General features: G+C 38.6%; 1 protein-coding gene across 1 annotated transcript in view; it reads right to left on the reverse strand.

Annotated features, from left to right (window-relative positions):
* BABAM2 (BRISC and BRCA1 A complex member 2) overlaps nucleotides 1–17,032 on the reverse strand; it is a 161,270-nt gene that overhangs the window by 56,243 nt on the left and 87,995 nt on the right. The gene's annotated exons all lie outside the window — the stretch shown is intronic.

The following is a 17,032-nucleotide window of genomic DNA, read 5'->3' on the forward strand; positions in this document are numbered from 1 at the left end:
CATCCAAATCAGATTAAAAAAAATCATTAACAGATTGCCCAGCCTTCCCTTTCTTACTAACTTGTCACCCCATAGCACTGTAAAAGGTTGTTGAACTGATGCTAAGATACTGCCAATGCCCTAGCAGTAAGTTACCAGAAATGTCCTACTGTGAAAGAATACAGGTAGGGATTTTAAGCACAAACAAGTTTAGGAAAACAAGAATATAGGTAGGGATTTTAAGCACAAACAAGTTTAGGAAAACAAGAATACAGGTAGGGATTTTAAGCACAAACAAGTTTAGGAAAACAAAGAATACCAAATGGGTAAAAAGAAGACACTCTTCAAGTAAACACTAAAGAAAGATCTAAAACGTGGATACTATTTGAGAATTGTGTAAGCTAGAGGCAAGGGGGGGGGTGGGGGGTGTGTGCCACCATCTGAGACACTTCAGAGTTGTAATTACATTGGAATCCTATGCTGAAAGGTGGAAGTGGTCAAGAAGAATGGAACTATCTCATCCTTTTATGAGAAGCAGATTTCCTGAAAAACCGTGTTGCTTGTTTTTAGCACCTGAGCTACACAAAGACGCACTTCTCAAACATTAAGGAAACAGAAATGATTTGCATCTCTGCTCTGACTGACCTGACTACCTGAGAGGAGCTTTTTGTTAGAAGTTAGCAATTGCAATAGTATTACTGAAGAGGCTGGAGGTCATGGTTATATACATCACAAACTTTTCAAGTACTGCATACTAATATCTAGATTGTTCCTTGTAACTAAGTAATCACTTTCTATTCTTCAAGACTGCCAAACCTGTGATATGCAACTCTTACCAACTGATTTAGCACATCCATAAGTTTCTAATATGATTGGCATTGTACATAATTTCAGAGCATGAAAGACAAAATTGGTTGGGAAACATCTAATTTTCATCTTTCAATGTGACAATACATGAAAAATAGCATTGAAATGCACAAATTTATTGCCTAAGTAAGTGACTTCAAAATCCAAGTATTAGTGGGGAAAAAAGAAAGACACCCAGGTCTTTACATGTCAAACTTACACTCCTATGCATTGTGTAACACCTGCTCCAAATTGCTTTCTCTTTGGAGATCTACTTTGGAAAGTGACCTATCTAAAGCCGTTGCCAGTACTTGGAAAAGGCCATCTAGCCTTCAAGGAACCATGCATTTATTCAGTATCTAATTAGTTCAGAACCTGAAGAGCATTGATGCAAACCTGGCCAGGACTAAAAGTAACTAATTGTAGCTCTTTGAATCAAATGCTGGGAAAGGCTGAAACTTATGTCGTCCATGGTCTGATTTCCTAACTTTGCAAGAAGAGATAAAAATGCAGAACATGTAAAAGCAAGGGATGCCTGGAGAACAGCTGACTTTGCATTATTATTCATCAAGTCTCAGGGTACATGTTTCATAATCCCAAATAGACAAAAATTATTTTCATTTAAAATTTTGTACTTTGCCTTGAAAATCCAGCACTCTACTATCTGTCTACCAGGAAACCCCCAGAATTGCTCAATTCTAATGAATAATCTGGACCTGGTATTTTCATCTTTCCCTCAATGTAAATAGACATTAAAGGGGAGATGAAACACAGACAACTCCAAAAGACCTGAAGAATAAAAGAGCAAAAGCTCCTAGCTGGGGAAAAAAAAAACTTTCAGAAAAGTATTTCTAGTAGGTAACAGAACAAGATACAGTTTATGGTTTGTTTTTAAAAAATTTGTAACTTTATTTTTGTTGAAAAAAAGCCCCCAAGCCCAAAACTCCCCTTCCTTGTGTCACTCTGTATACTGTTTTCGTTTTTTCATATGTTACTAAAGCTAGACAAATGAAAGAGATATTTCTTCTCCAACAGTTAATTCAACCAGATCATTTGCATATTTTCTACATAAAACAGTTTTAAATAGCCACAGTTCTGACTGTCATTGACTGGTATCCTAATCAAGGTGCATGTCTCCTCAGCAGGTACCGCATCAAGACTGCCCAGACACTGCAGTAACTTCAAAGGACCAAATTAATTCCCAAAAGAGACTTGTCTTTTTCCTTCCTAAGGATTTAGACTTCACACTGCACGTGCAAAATTCTAAACTGAACTTATCAAGGCCTACTGCAGCATTCTGAGGAGAGCTGAATGCATGCCATGTTACAAGTGTAAGAAATGTCAAATAGGATAATATCACAGGATCATAACATGGGCTGGAAGGGACTTTAAAGATCACCTCGTTCCAACCGCTTTGCCATGGACAGCCAGGGACACCTTCTACTAGACCAGGCTGCTTAGAGCCCCATCCAGCCTGCCCTTGAACACTTCCAGGGATGGGGCATCCTCAACTTCCCTGGGCAACCTGTTCTACACCCTCACTGTAAAGTGAGTTCAAAACTCATTGAACATCATCACCTGAATTTCAGAACTACTTTCCCAAAAGCTCCCTATGAGTTCCTCTAACACAGCTTTGCCTTGCGCAGATGTAGCTATTTTTGTCACTTTAAGACAACTACAAATGCGCAGAAAAGCAAATTTTAAGTCACAGATAGATTTTTCACATGCATTCAATTTCATGGTACAATCCAAAATATAGATCCTACGACTCATTACATACTACATGAGCTTTTTGAAAAGTTATGATAAAGGAAAAATTTGAAGTCACTCCCCTAGCGACATATAACAAAACCCGTGACCTTCCCCTGTAGAGCACTGATTTTATGATTAAATAAATTTATCCAAAAACCTTTTTACTGTAATATCCAAGTGATAAGCAAAATAATCCTACTTCTTCCTCCATTCCAGGTGTGAATGAACACATTGACTGGAAAACTTATACTTCCTCAAAGTAATTATTTCTTATTTCCAAACAAAGGCATTTAGAGAGCCTGAAAATGCCACACAAGCAAAAATGATAGAGCATTTAAAAAGAAATCCCCCATAGTCAATATACTGGAAGTCATCTCTGAATCATCACTGCCTTTAGGCTTCCACATAACCTCTTTCACCTCCTTTAGCAGAATTTGGATCTGCCAAACCTGAAACAATTGTCCTTTGGATTGAAGAGCTATCCACTGATCTATTTGCTGGTATAATAAAACCAAAATCTGGGTTGAGAAACCTCAAGATCAACTGTAAAATATTACTATGGTGGCTAACAACAGTTTCTATGTTATTAATCCAATCAGACAGGTCTATGCCTGTCATCTTTGCCCAGATTTGAACTCCTGTTGCCCAAGAGAATAGAAATTGGTGATGCAGGAAGAAATGCTTAACTGTACAGTATTATTTGCTTGTGGCTCAGCAAGCACTTAACCACATATATGAAGCTTTGCCAAGATGTCCTCCTACAACAAAAGAACTTAAGGGAAAAAAAAAAAAGAGAACACAAACACAATCAGTAGTTGGCAGATTTTGGGTGGAACACTATTTACCTACTACTTGCTCTTAAAATAGAACCCAGTATTTTTTACAGGTTTTAAGGACAGAATTAAATTAAAAGGTATTTTCTGCCTGGCTGAAGATACAGTTTTAATCAGCTTGCCGACTGCATTATCAGTTTATCACTAGGTTACTGAGATACACTGGTGGGATTGAAGCTCAAAAACACACCAAATTATTAAAAGGATCTTTTTCATAGTGGAAAAAAAGGTACTTCTAGTGAATTTTTAAGTTTCCATTTCTTTAGAGTACATGGCACAAATAACACCAGTGGAGATACTAGAGGAATCTGTACCAGTGCATCTAAGTGTGGATAGCCTCAAGACTATAAAGTTAAGGCAGGGCTTTAATTGAGGAGGGTAAATGAGAAGACATTTTGCATTTAAAAATTTGGCTATAATAGAAAGAAGACATTTCTAAGTCTAGCAACATTTATCTGGTACAGATTGAGATTCTCTGAGGGAGTCTCTATTTGTTTCTAGTTTCCCAAACATGAAGTCTTTCTGACACACATGGATACATTCACACATCCTGACAGCATTTGGTACTATTTTATCCCAGAAGGGTACCAAGAAGATAAGCACATTAAAGTTTGCAAAAACATATATTCCAATTAAAAGACAGTAAGCCATTTTATCAGTAGAATAGCACTAAGGAAATTGTGTATACTGTATTCCTTGCATATTTTCAAATCAAGCCTGGATAAAACTCCTAAACATTTAACAAAAAAATCCTTTCTGGTACTGTGGTAATTGAGACATGCAAGGGATGGCTTGTTGTCAAAAATAAGAAAAATAAAATTCATTTTAGACATGAACCTGTTGTCAATTTGACCACTGTCAGAAACACGAGTTCTCCTTTAGTCCCCAAGAGAATGGTGAGAGAATGGTGCAGAAGACTTTCCCACAAATTTTGTCAGTTTCCTTCTGTGGCTTAAGAAAATAACTTCATGGCACCGTGTATTAAAGGGGTATGCACGTGCAGTACAAACACAACCTGCCCAAGAAAACCGCAGAAGAATAAAAGAATATGTACACACATAAAAATGAAAAATGCCATCCCAAAACATGTCCTTTAACAGGTCACTTGTACAAAAGACACTGCTGCTAGCAGAGTGTGCTTATAAACCATCTACACCCCTACATTCTTGACTTTAAAGGGAGTCAGCTGTAGGACCTTGTTAGATATTAATTAACAAAAACAGGGAGTTGCCTTGGTGAAAAGTAAACAACATTCCAGTTGCAGAGTCTGATGTAACATGGGTGGTTGCATATAGACTCTACCATTAAACTATTAAACAAAATATGCTGAACAGATTGGTGGATGAACAAAAATAGAATGCTAGACTTTCACACCATTAGTATAACAAACAAAATCAGGATAAATCTATCCTTTTTCTAACATTTTAAGTGTACTCAGTTGTATGTGTAAAGTACTCAGTAATGCCAGTTGCATTGCCAGGATCATTCACTGCTAATGACTAGTGTTCTATTTCAGGGTATTTATTTACTTTTTAAAAATTCTGCTATAGTATATAAAATTAAGAAAGGAAAATACAAATTAGCATCTGTGTATTGAAAAGGCAACTTGAAGCTTTCAGTACACAGAGCCAAAAAAATAAAGTAAAAGATATTTCCCAGTATTATGTGCCTTGGTGTTGCATGGCATAACACCACTCATAATACTGACCCAAATTATTCAATATTTGGGGTCCAATGCACTGCTCTAATTTATGTCATGCAGCAGCTAGTCCAAAAGGACCATGCATTTGTGATACTTGTCAGAATGCAGAAAACTCATGCCCTTGTTCCTCATGCTATCTCTTCACTGTGACAGCAGTGAGAGAAGAACTTAAATTGACTTTCTAGCAGCTCATCATGACCTCCAGCCAGAACAAATCTTGGATAGCAATATGTCCTTGAGAACTCACCCATCCCTGCTGCTGGAGAAGCAGGATGAGACTCAAGGGACATTCATGTTCCAAGGACTGGGACAACTGAGGCCTTGGGAGTCTCAGAGTGGACTTTGAGAAGAGGTCCTCCCCTAAGGAGGGTGGCAGAGCAGCAGACTGGCTCCTCAGGGAGCCTGTAGGATCTCCACTGGAAAGTGCTCAAGCCATGGACAGACTGCAACACAAAACCTGACCTAGTGCTGGTGGCAGTCCCATGCCAAGCAGGAAGCTGGCCCAGATGATTCAGAGTTCCTTTGCAACAAAGAGCTCTATAACTCTGGTGTGAGAACTTGCTGCAAAAGAATTTCCTACAAAACCACTCCAGCTATCCTGGGTTAAGGCACCTGATGTATTTTATGAATTGATGTGACCTCCAAAATTTTAATGCCATACTATGAAAAGACAGACAGACATTCATAGTAATGAGAAATATCATCTTTTTCATGCTGAGACATGTAGTCTAAATAGAATACTGTCACAGAGGGGAAAAAAGTTTTTTTCAATTCTATGTAGATAAATACAATATAATGAAATTATATTTTTGCTTTCACTGTTGCACAAAAATCCTGAAGGTTTCCCTCCTTTCATAAATGGAAACAATTAATTCTGAAGAGAAATAATGTTAAAAAAAATAAACAGAGTTTAAAATACTAATGTTAAAATACTTTAAAATTAAGAACAACAAAAGCACTGGAATTGTAGACAACACTAAATGATTGTTCTGGACATGCAGTGATTCTCTGTATCACACAATTAAAAGGGCTGCTAGGTTTTTATAGCTCAAATGTTACCTAAACTTTCAACAAGATTTGCTTTGTCAGGATGTACATTCATCATTCTACTCTCCTTGCAGTTTCTATGTCAACTGCAGGAAAAACTGTTACCTGGTATGCAAAAAACAAAGCCTCACTTCTCAAAAACAAAACAAATTTTCAGAGATGTGTGCAGAGCTGAAAACTAACAGCCAAAAGAGAAACCAGGAAATAGAGATGGAATGTAAAGAAATAAAAACCCAATGGAAGGCAGTATGAGAAACCTAAGTGATAGGTAAATGAACAAAAACCAGAGTACCAATTTAAAACAACAGGATTTGAGGAGGTAGAAAGCAAGTTACACATTCATTACAGGCACAAAAGGAACACAATGTTTGAGCCATGGAACAAATTAGGAGGATCACTACATAATTACACATCATGTCATCTAACCATCTTCCCATTACAGAGCAAAAGAAAAAAAAATAAATCTGGGAAGTCGACCAAAAACATGACCTGAAGGAACTACCTCCACAGAATGTCCCAGAAAGCCCTGCCTGCGTGCAGAGGTCCAGGGAAGAGCAGTGGGCACACACAGCCTCCCAGGACAGACAGAGGTTGCACAACTGCTTGAGTTAATATCAAAGGCAACCTCAAAGAAAGGAAAAGGAAAGGAAAGCAAGCAGCAGCCACACTGAAGAGCAGAACTGCTTCGCACGCAGCACTTAACATATGGAATAAACAGTACTGAGGCAACACAAGGGAACAATTAGTCTGAACGGTTTTGTAAATCTCTTGGATAAATACCAGAAGAGAAGAATACTGAGGAAGACACTGACTAACTCAGGGGAGGGAAGGGGCCTCGACGGCTTTTCTGGCCTCCCTCTGTCCTTATGTGCCCTGTATTTATATTTGAACACTTGCATTACCCAGCATATAGGCTATTTAAGGTCAGGAAAGCATTGCAGTAGCGCAGCTGCCTCCAGCAAGTAGTGCTTGACATCACTAAACCACACAGAAGAGCACAGCCCTTTCATTGGCTTCAACAGCAAATATCTGCAAGCAGAATTGTTTCGCTCTATTTGTACAGGTTTTTCCACTGCACTGTGGTGTCTGCAACTTCAATACTAAGAGAGTTTTGCCCACTGAAATTGTTAAACGGATGAAGTTTCTTCTCCATTTATTTTTAGTGGCCCCTGACCAGAAACCAGCTCAAAGAATTTAGTTTTAAAATCCAACTAAAAAGAATCTACACTTTCATCATCTTAATTTTCAGTTCTTGCCAAATTTAACTTGTCTTCCTCCATGGGTTGTTTGACACGTACTGCATGCACGTTCTAAATATCACACACAAGATCTCTCATTTAAATTCTGTAATATTCTTTGTTGACACACAAGTGTGTTTTTCCAAACTATACATAAAAAGAGTCCCATTCATTAACACAATAGCCACATGATTTGTTGCCTATAGTCTGCACTTTCATTTAAACATAGCTGAAGTTTAGTATTGTTAGAGGATGCCTGTGCAAGGTACAAAATTCAACAAATCCTTTTGGTTTTTTAAGGGGACTCTTCGGAGTAAAGCTCCTAGGAAAGAAGCACAATATTCCTGAAGGGGAATCTGTTATCTAAGAAAAGACTGTTCAATAAAAAAGTCTCACCCTTGATAATGTATTTTATACATTTTCTCCAGGTAGATCCAGTCACAATCAGCCAAGCAGCTTGTAGCAGTTAAGTACGGCTGGACAGACTGTGACTGTCTCATATGCCTTAAAGAAAAGAAGCAATACAATGAACCACATTCTTGACAATAATTAGGGAAAAGGAAACCCCCAGAAATTCTGTAGTCACATTTTAAAAATCAGCCATTATATATTTTGGGAAAATGGCATCTTCCTACAATGGATATTTAAGGAGGTATTAATGTTCCTTTCAAGAAGGCATCAAGTTTAAATGCCACTGATTATTTGCAGGAAATATGAGGGGCAGAAAGCAAAGGAAATTGAGAGGTGATACCCAGTAGTACTGTGGGGTCAAGAAGTGTATGGGAAAGGGCAAGTTGGCAGGGAAACCAGCCCTTCTGGTAATGTCAAAGAGTGCACTACCATCTTTTATCACACAAACAGTGGGGCCAAGACCCCTCCCTTTATATTCTTTCTCCTGCCCATCAGATTCCCCACACTCCTCAGTTCCTCTGCCATAATTCATGCTCCCTGTACTGCCACATTCCCTCCTGGAACATCAGTAACAGGAATGTGGTTCCTAGCAGGAACTACCAGCTCTCCCCTGTGGGGGGATGGGGGGCAGAGGGAGAAGACAACAGAGACAATCAAAACTGAGGTCTTTCACATACAACTTGAGTCTGTGTTCACACTTGTCACAGGCTGTATCTGAAAATCCTTAACTTTTCACTTTCCAGTGGTCAGAGATTTGTACCAATTGAATACAGCCATTTGGAAGCCAGCATTAAACAGTAGTTGAAGTTTTGTTAATTGTTTTAAATAATAAAATAGAAAAAGTCTGAAGATAGAACACTAATATGCAGATCACAATCAGAATGAAGTCTCTGAAAACAAATGGCTTGATCACCATATTCAGAAAGCAAACCCCATATCCCAAATATGCAAAAATCAACATCAAGAAAGCACACTTTGTTAAGATACCACGTTCTGTAGTGGTGGGTTTGCATTTACATCAAGAACTGGGAAAAATACCCACGCAGCAACAAAAGTGGGTTCAAAGTGTACTCTAGGAAATCTGAGTTTTCATAACTGTTGAATAAATGTGCCTTTCCATACCCACTGCATTTTCTGCCAAGATTCTAATTAACTCATTTAACTACTGCTTGACAGTTTTGGTAATTATTACCCAGTTAGAATGAATACAGCAGAACAACTAAATCTCAGCTCTGATCTGAAAGAAAAACCTTCCATGACCTGCTTGTGCCACTTTCCATCCTTTGCCAGCAGTCCTGGAGAACCAAGGAGGTCCATTTGGACATCAGCAAATGTAATGACCATCTACAAGAAGGATCAGAAGGAGGCCTGTTAGGCCTTGTGCTGGGAAAGGTCACGGAGCAGATTATCTTGAGTGTCACCACATGGCATGTGCAGGACAATCAGGGGATGAGGCACAACCAGCATGGGTTTATGAAAGGTGGTCCTGCTTGATCAACTTGGTCTCCTTCTGTGACAGGGTGACCCTGTGGACGAGGAAAAGGCTGCAGATGTTGTCACTGACTAGCCTTTGACATCATTTGGTGCCAAATTCTCCTGGAGATGCTAGTAGCCCACGGCTTGGACAGGTGCACTCTTTACTGGGTAAAAAAATGGCTGGATGGCCAGACCAGAGAGTGGTGGTGAATGGAGTTAATCCAGCTGGCCACTAGTGGGATTCCCCAGGGCTTAGAATTGGGGCCAGTTCAGTTTAAAAATCTTTACTGATGATCTGGACGAGGGGATCAAGTGCCCCTGTTTGAGTTTTCAGATGACACCAAGTTGGGTGGGAGTGCCGATCTGCTGGAGGGCAGGAAGGCTCTGCAGGGGAATCTGGCCTGATCGATGGGCTGAGGCCAGCATGAGATGCAATAAGGTGAAGTGCTGGGTCCTGCACTTGGGCACAACAATCTCTTGCAACACTAGAGACTTGGGGAACTGTATCTGAAAAGCTGTCCAGTGGAAAAGGACCCAGGGGTGCTGGTCAATAGCAGCTGAACATGACCCAGTGTGTGTCCAGGTGGAGAAGAAGGCCAATGGCATCCTGGCCTGTATCAGAAACAGCGTGGCCAGCAGGACCAGGGCAGTGACTGTCCCTCTGTACTCAGCACTGGGGAGGCCACACCTCGAGTGCTGTGGCCAGTTTTGTATCCTTCTCTAAAAGAAGAACATTGAGGTGCTGGAGCGAGTGCAGAGAAGGGCAAAGGAGCTGGTGAAGGGTCTGGAGCACAAGTGCTGTGAGGAGCAGCTGAGGGAGCTGAAGTGGTTTAGCTTAGAGAGAAGGAGACTCATGAGGAACCTTATCTTGCTCTCCAACTACCTGAAAGCACAATGCAGCCGGGTGGGAGTCAGCCTCTTCTCACTAACAACAAGTGATAGGAGAAGAGGAATTTGCCTCAAGTTGCACCAGGGGAAGTTTAGATATTAGGGATATTATGGAAATTTTCTTCACCTAAAGGATTGCCAAACACTGGAACAGGCTGCCCAGAGGAGTTGTGTAGTCCCCACCTCTGGAGGTATTTAACAGATGTGCAGATGTGGTACTTAGGGACATGGTGGACTTGGCAGTGTTGAGTTTACATTTGAACACAATGATCTCAAAGATACTTTTCAACCTAAATGATTCTATGATTAGATTTACTGATAAATTACCAGAAGCCTCAAACTTGTCAGGTAATTTTAAAATTTGATGCTGTCAGTAACTTTGAAGCACTTTTCTTCTGCAAGAGCAATTTAACTCCAAAGAGGCAGTCTTTGGAATTAAGTCTGTTTAATAACAGAGAAACTACTGCTTCAATTGCGATTTCCAGCAATCTAACTTTGTATCTAACTGTTGTTGCCCTTTTTTTTAAAAGCAGAATTTAACACCAGGATGTTATCACTGAAAGGAAAAATAAATTGGCCCCAGTAAAACTCCAAATTCCCCTATATATGAATTTTACCTGAACCAGATTTATCCACTGCATTTTGAAGAAACACCTAGTCAGTAATTGTTTAGGTTAACATTTAACCCCAGTTACTAGACCCTATTACAGCCATACCAAAAGACACACAAAAAAAAGATGAAACCTACAAATTTCTTTCATCAGCCTAATTAATGTTACAGAAAACATTTCAAGGAGTTCAAACGGTCCATACCACTGGTCCAGAGTTCTTCAGGACCTTTTGTTCCTGAAATGAATTTCAGTATCAAAATAAACACAATCTAAGAAAGTAATTTAAAAAGTAACCCCTATTGCAGATAGAGAGGAAGATTTTAAAAATACTAAGTACTGACCTAGCTAGTAATGAAGATGACAGCAATTAGTTTTGACTAATTAAAAGTGCTTTTAACAATCTCACTGTACAAAAATACAAGTCTAAACATATGGGCAACAGTAAAGAATCAAGAACACCTTAATGAATAATGTCTGATGTCCCCTCAAAAAATTACTTTGTTCTGTTTTTTCTTCATTATCACTCTTTGTAGGTGGATAAACATGCCTAGAGGCAGTGATATCACAATAAAATCCCAAGGAAGATATTTTAGTCGAGTACAGCTTTATAATGACACTTAGAAATTCCTGTGTTGAAACACAATGAAAGGTGGCATACTCATAGCACATGACAACTAACATGATACAGAATTGGATGTTTAATTGGGGTAGCCTGAAATAAATTACATGTGCACAAGTGAAAAGGGGCAACAAATTAATGGAGAGATTCAATCTAAAGGAATCAAATGGATTTAAAATTTGTGAAATTTCTGTAGACCATTCTACCCTAGTCAAAAGTATGCAGAGGGAGTTGAAGAGGGCTGTGTTGAATCATGTTTTCATTTTCTTTTGTGATCTTTTACTAATGAATTTTTCTATATGTGTATTTCAACCATACAAGAAAATATTTTAAGTGATAAAATGCTTGATATATCATGTAAAAATACTCCCTCCACCATCACATAACAGAACCTTAAACATACAGGGTGACCCTCAGAGCCTGACAAAACCTCTGGAAGACACAAACCCTTCCCAATACTCAGCTCTAAGTTTTGCTCTGAGACTTGAGGCAACACTGAGCTCTGGATTGCCACAAAAGGTATGTCAGATCAAAAACTGTCCCTATCTCCTATATAGGGAAACTGGTACCTCATTACCTAGCAACAGAAGTGGTCCCACTGAATTGCCTCAAGTATTTCATACCTCAACAAATAGTTCTAATTGCTTAGTCTCTTAACTGACTTTAAAATCTCACTAACTGAGCCATTTAAAGACAGCATTAACATATCCAGCATTAAAGCACCATTTAGATGATGGACACATAATCTTAGCTCTCCTACAACTATTTTCACTAATTGCTCTATAGCAGCTTCAGAGGGAAGAAAAAAAAAAGAACAATCAGTACAGTTGAACACCTGGAATAGAAATACAAGTCAATCTGCTTTGACTGCCAGTCCCAGTCTGTCCTGATCTCTTCTGGAGCTGCCAACACACCATCAAAAGCTGGTAGCAGCAAAACAGATTATTTTGTGGACACAAGAAGAGTACAAAGCAGTGCTAGGTTGGCAATCAGGTTATGGTACTGGCTATAGTTTCTGAAGCCTTGGCTGATGGGGGCATGGCACACACAGGAGGCAGTAAATATGTCTGATGCACTGGCCAGCAGGCACTGACCAAACAAAGCCTAATGGAACAGGAAGCTCTGCAAAGCAACTGCCATTCCTTCTCCTTCCCATGTCTGCAAAGGGATTTGAAGAAGCCATGGACTGCTGTGGATGACTACTAACAATTCTACTGAAATCATCAATTCACAAGAATAATCACATTTTAGTATGCCAAACTGAAGATCTTCTGACTTCTACGAAGCAGACATATTAAAAGGCCTAAGCACAATCATTCATTTAGTGACTGTGTATTCATAATCTGTCTGAAACAGCAGGCTTCTGCTGGAGGCAGCATGGCATGCCAACTTCAAAGGTGAAGCCCTTAACAGCTCCCCTGTGTCTCAAACATAGCAAGAGGCAGTACTCAGCAGTAAATGGGTAATATTCTATGGTTTTCCTCCTCCGACTCCCAGCAGAAAGCACAGGTAACAGACAGGAAACACCTCAAAGCAAACACACATTTCATTTTCTCTTCAATTTTTTCTTCCATCAGTGAAAAACATACAGGAACATTCAAAGCCAAAGAGTTCAGATCAGGTTCTTGTTATTCTCCCCTGCCTGTATGGGAAGGTTAAACGCAGTCACCGAACTCTGCATACCACCCTCAGTCATGAAGAACCCTCTGGCACAGCTCCCAGACCAGTAAAAAACGACCATTTCAGTCCCCAAAGCATGGAGCCTGATCCATTTAAGCAAAACAACTTCTACTGACAGCTGGTTTTCTTAGCATATTCACGTCTGTATTTATCAGAGAAAAGCCCTCCAGGACAACAGTGTTTATTGCAGGATTATTTCTGTGAACACAGGGAACACAGCATTCACTGAGCAACAGCGTTTCTACCCTAATATAGTTTTTTCTTAAAATGTGAACCAAGATGAACCCATTTTTATGTTCTTTAGCATGGATGACTCACAAAAGAAAAAAAAATTACATACATTGAATTTTTTCTGTTAAGAAAAAAGCCCAAAAACTTCTGATCCACATTCATGTGTAGTATGCTGACACAAACTTTTAAGCATTAATTTAGAAATCAGCTGTTCAATCCTGCACTGATTCTTTGGATTTAAAGTCTAATGACTTTCAATAAATGAGAAACAAAGAGATGAGGGGCAGTTTTATTATAAATTTTCATCCCATACGAGTATCTAGTATCCCTTCACTAGAAAGGCAATTTTGGACAACAAGATGCTTTCTCTACCAACAGGTTTAGAGCCACTATGAATCACTCATGGAAATACATCAGAGACATAAAGAGTAAATATGCCAGCAGGTCCTTACCATGCCCTAGAGCATGGCTGTGCCTACCTAGCTCAGCTGTATGACCCTGTTCCCAAAGCCCAGCAGCTCACAGCAGAGGATGGAGAGCATGCTGAGACAAGTCCCCTGCCCTGAGGTGGGAGGAAGGGAAGGATGAGCTGGGGACACACTCATGGATGCTGACAAGCACCAATCTCTCAGTTGTGTGGTCAGTCTGTGTGGTTTCTCAGCTTACCACTTCCTACAGAAGTGTGCAGAAACTGTTGTCTATGATACTACAGTAAAGATGGTAGTTTTTTAAAAACAAATACAGCTCATAAAAATCCCATGTTTCATTTTATCTTGGTCTAATTTTGAAATAATTGAAAGTAACTGCTATTGGCAGTTTATTGCATAAAAGTTTATTGCATAACTTTTTATCTGTTATGCAATAAAAAGTCAGAAGAATTGTCAAAACTATAGAATATAAGCTTTTTAAGTGACTGATTTCAAATGAAGGAAACATTAAAAGTTGCTGTTAATGTGTTTTGAACAAATAGTATTGAAACGAACTTTTCAAATTAGCATGTTTTAATGAAAGAATTAAACCAGGTATTGTTATGAATAGTTATTGATGAGATTTTTACAAATTAATACAAGCAATTCCCATCCCTAAATGTGGGTTTGGTTGGTTGATTGTAAGAACTGCACTTGACACTCTTGCAACCAGACATCACACCATACAAGCCAATAAAGCACCCGTACTGACTTGAATGATCCACAACTCTTCTCTACTGCATTTCTACCTGCTGCTTCAATATGTGAACCTTTTCAAGCCAATCAGTGTACTAACATCTTCACCTCAAACCTAAAAGTTGGACACTTCCCTGATTTTGGAAATCTCTCTTACAGAGTCTATGACAGTGCAGTCCAAGTCTTAGTATTATTATGCCTACTATCAATTTAAAAAAATAGAGCAAATGTGTTTTATGAAAACCCTTCAAAGCAAAAATCCTATATTCGCATTCCTAGGACTCAGATTTGCTGACAAGATCTGTGGGTATGTATCATTTTTAGAAAGGGCAATGTGGGAATGTGTGTTTATATGTCAGAGCACAAGAGCAATGAAACCTCCTGGGAAAGCAGGAGATAACTCACTTTACACAAACAGGCCCTTTTCCTCTTACTGCTCTACAAACCTGAAATGTTATTTCATATGTCAGGAAAATGCTATTTCTGTTTGCTCATTCTTCCTAATGTGAACCCATTTTAGTGTTAGCAAAATAATTGTGGGAATTTGGTATTTTTCACGTTTTGTTGAGTTCTTGGGAATGTTATGTTAGGAACTATCAACTATTACTTGGAACACCTCAAAATCTGCTGCGCAGAAAAAATACACTGGTAATTTGCTTACATGGCTTTTGTAGATCCAATTACTGTGAGCAGCAGGAAAGATCTTTACGAGCAGAACACAATTCAAATGTAACATGCCACAGCCTCAAGTCATTAAACTAATCCTGAGGGCTTCTTGAGGCTTTTTATACTTTTGGCAAAAAGTATAAAGAAGTACACATTGTTGCTTCAGTTCCCAAACATTGGGAAGTTAAATATCTAGACTGTCAGCCCCTGCTAAACACAGCAGAGATTGGTTTTGGGAAAGAACAAGAGAGGACTGTATATTTGCTATTAAAACACAATTTTACAAACACACTGAAAACATACCCATACATTTTTTCATGGCACATAACAAGTAGCCAGTAGCATAAAGGAAGGTGCAACAGCTCACAAGCAACTTCAGTAATTATGCATTATCAGTACCTAGATACTGTGATGAAAATGTTACAAATGCAGAAAGACAGATTGACTTAGATGAGATAAGTATCTCAATCTCAACACACAGATAATGTGACAAGGTGTGGCACAGGACTCCAGGGTTTACTGGCATGATTTTAACATTACTGCATCAGCTATAAATGACAAAAGCCATAAATACACCAGAATGTCAGCTACATACCAATACCACTCAAGTATCTTTGTGCTGTATCGTTCTACATCACACATCTAAAATCAGATGCTCTTTAGGGCACTGAGAGAAAATGCAATACTTTTAGAGAGACAAAGAGTTCCTTTGTACTGCTATTCTGCTAGGTATCAAGAGGTTAACATCTTTCTAAAGATACTGCTGAAAGCGGGAAAATACGCAACGTATTCATTAGCTCGTGGATGATTTAGACAGATATACCTGGGTGGCCTGAAACATACTTAACCATCAACATGTGACTACAGCTGAAAATACAATGGAAACTAATGGTAGCCCATTTGCTTTTAAGAGTTCAGAAAAAGAATCCTTTGGAACATAGAAGGATAATTACATATTTGACTACAATTATTCCCTCAACTGATGCTGACAAAAAGGAATGAATTGATGAAAAATATGAAAATGTGAAAGCTACTAAACACATTATCTATGTGTTTGCACATGCACATGTAACCTACATTTTCTTAAAGTATCTTGGAAGTCTTATGTCTTTATCTAAGTCAAATTCTGGTTTTTATTTTCTAAACTGCATTCAAGAGTTTATCCAGATCAATACTCTGTTGAACAAAATGTCAAGATACCATGTTTCTGCACTCATACAAACTTTATCCCCATTTATTATAAAACTGTAGTAATCAGTATTTCCCATCTTTCCTCTACACAGAAGTCATCACCAGTTCAGAGGAAAGTCAACTGCCCTATTACCTAAAACACATCACTGAAACAATGCTACACCAGTTTGAAGGTGGTATACCTGAAAAGTCTAACATAGTTATTTTTTTAAGCATTACAAGACTGAAATATTGAAGACAAGGAGAAGCATTAAAACATTTTCAATTTCAGAAAAGGAAGAAAAAAATTTAATGAAAACAGATTGATTTTTAGTCTCCAGTCTTTCATTTTAGGAGTAAAAATCCACTTCTCAGCAAATGTGCCAACTGGTAAACACATCAGTAAGGTTCAACGCTCTTAAAATGAAATATTCAGATATTCTCTTGAAAAAAGTAATTTACTAAAGCTGCACATTCCAAAAGTTAAACAAGTTCTTTAGCTTCTACAATAATAATTTATTCAAATATGTTATGTTTATATAGAGAACTTACCTTCACAAAAGAAAAACAATTAGATTCCTCCCACAAAAGCTATCACTATGGTGCACCATAGAAGGCACTCAAAATATACTGCCCCAAGAAAGGACAAACATGGTTTTCAGAGATTGTGATGCTATAAGAATATCACATACAAACAAAACCAGCTGAGAGAAGATCTAT

The sequence above is a fragment of the Molothrus ater genome, chromosome 3, assembly GCF_012460135.2.
Source record: "Molothrus ater isolate BHLD 08-10-18 breed brown headed cowbird chromosome 3, BPBGC_Mater_1.1, whole genome shotgun sequence".
NCBI lineage: Eukaryota > Metazoa > Chordata > Aves > Passeriformes > Icteridae > Molothrus > Molothrus ater.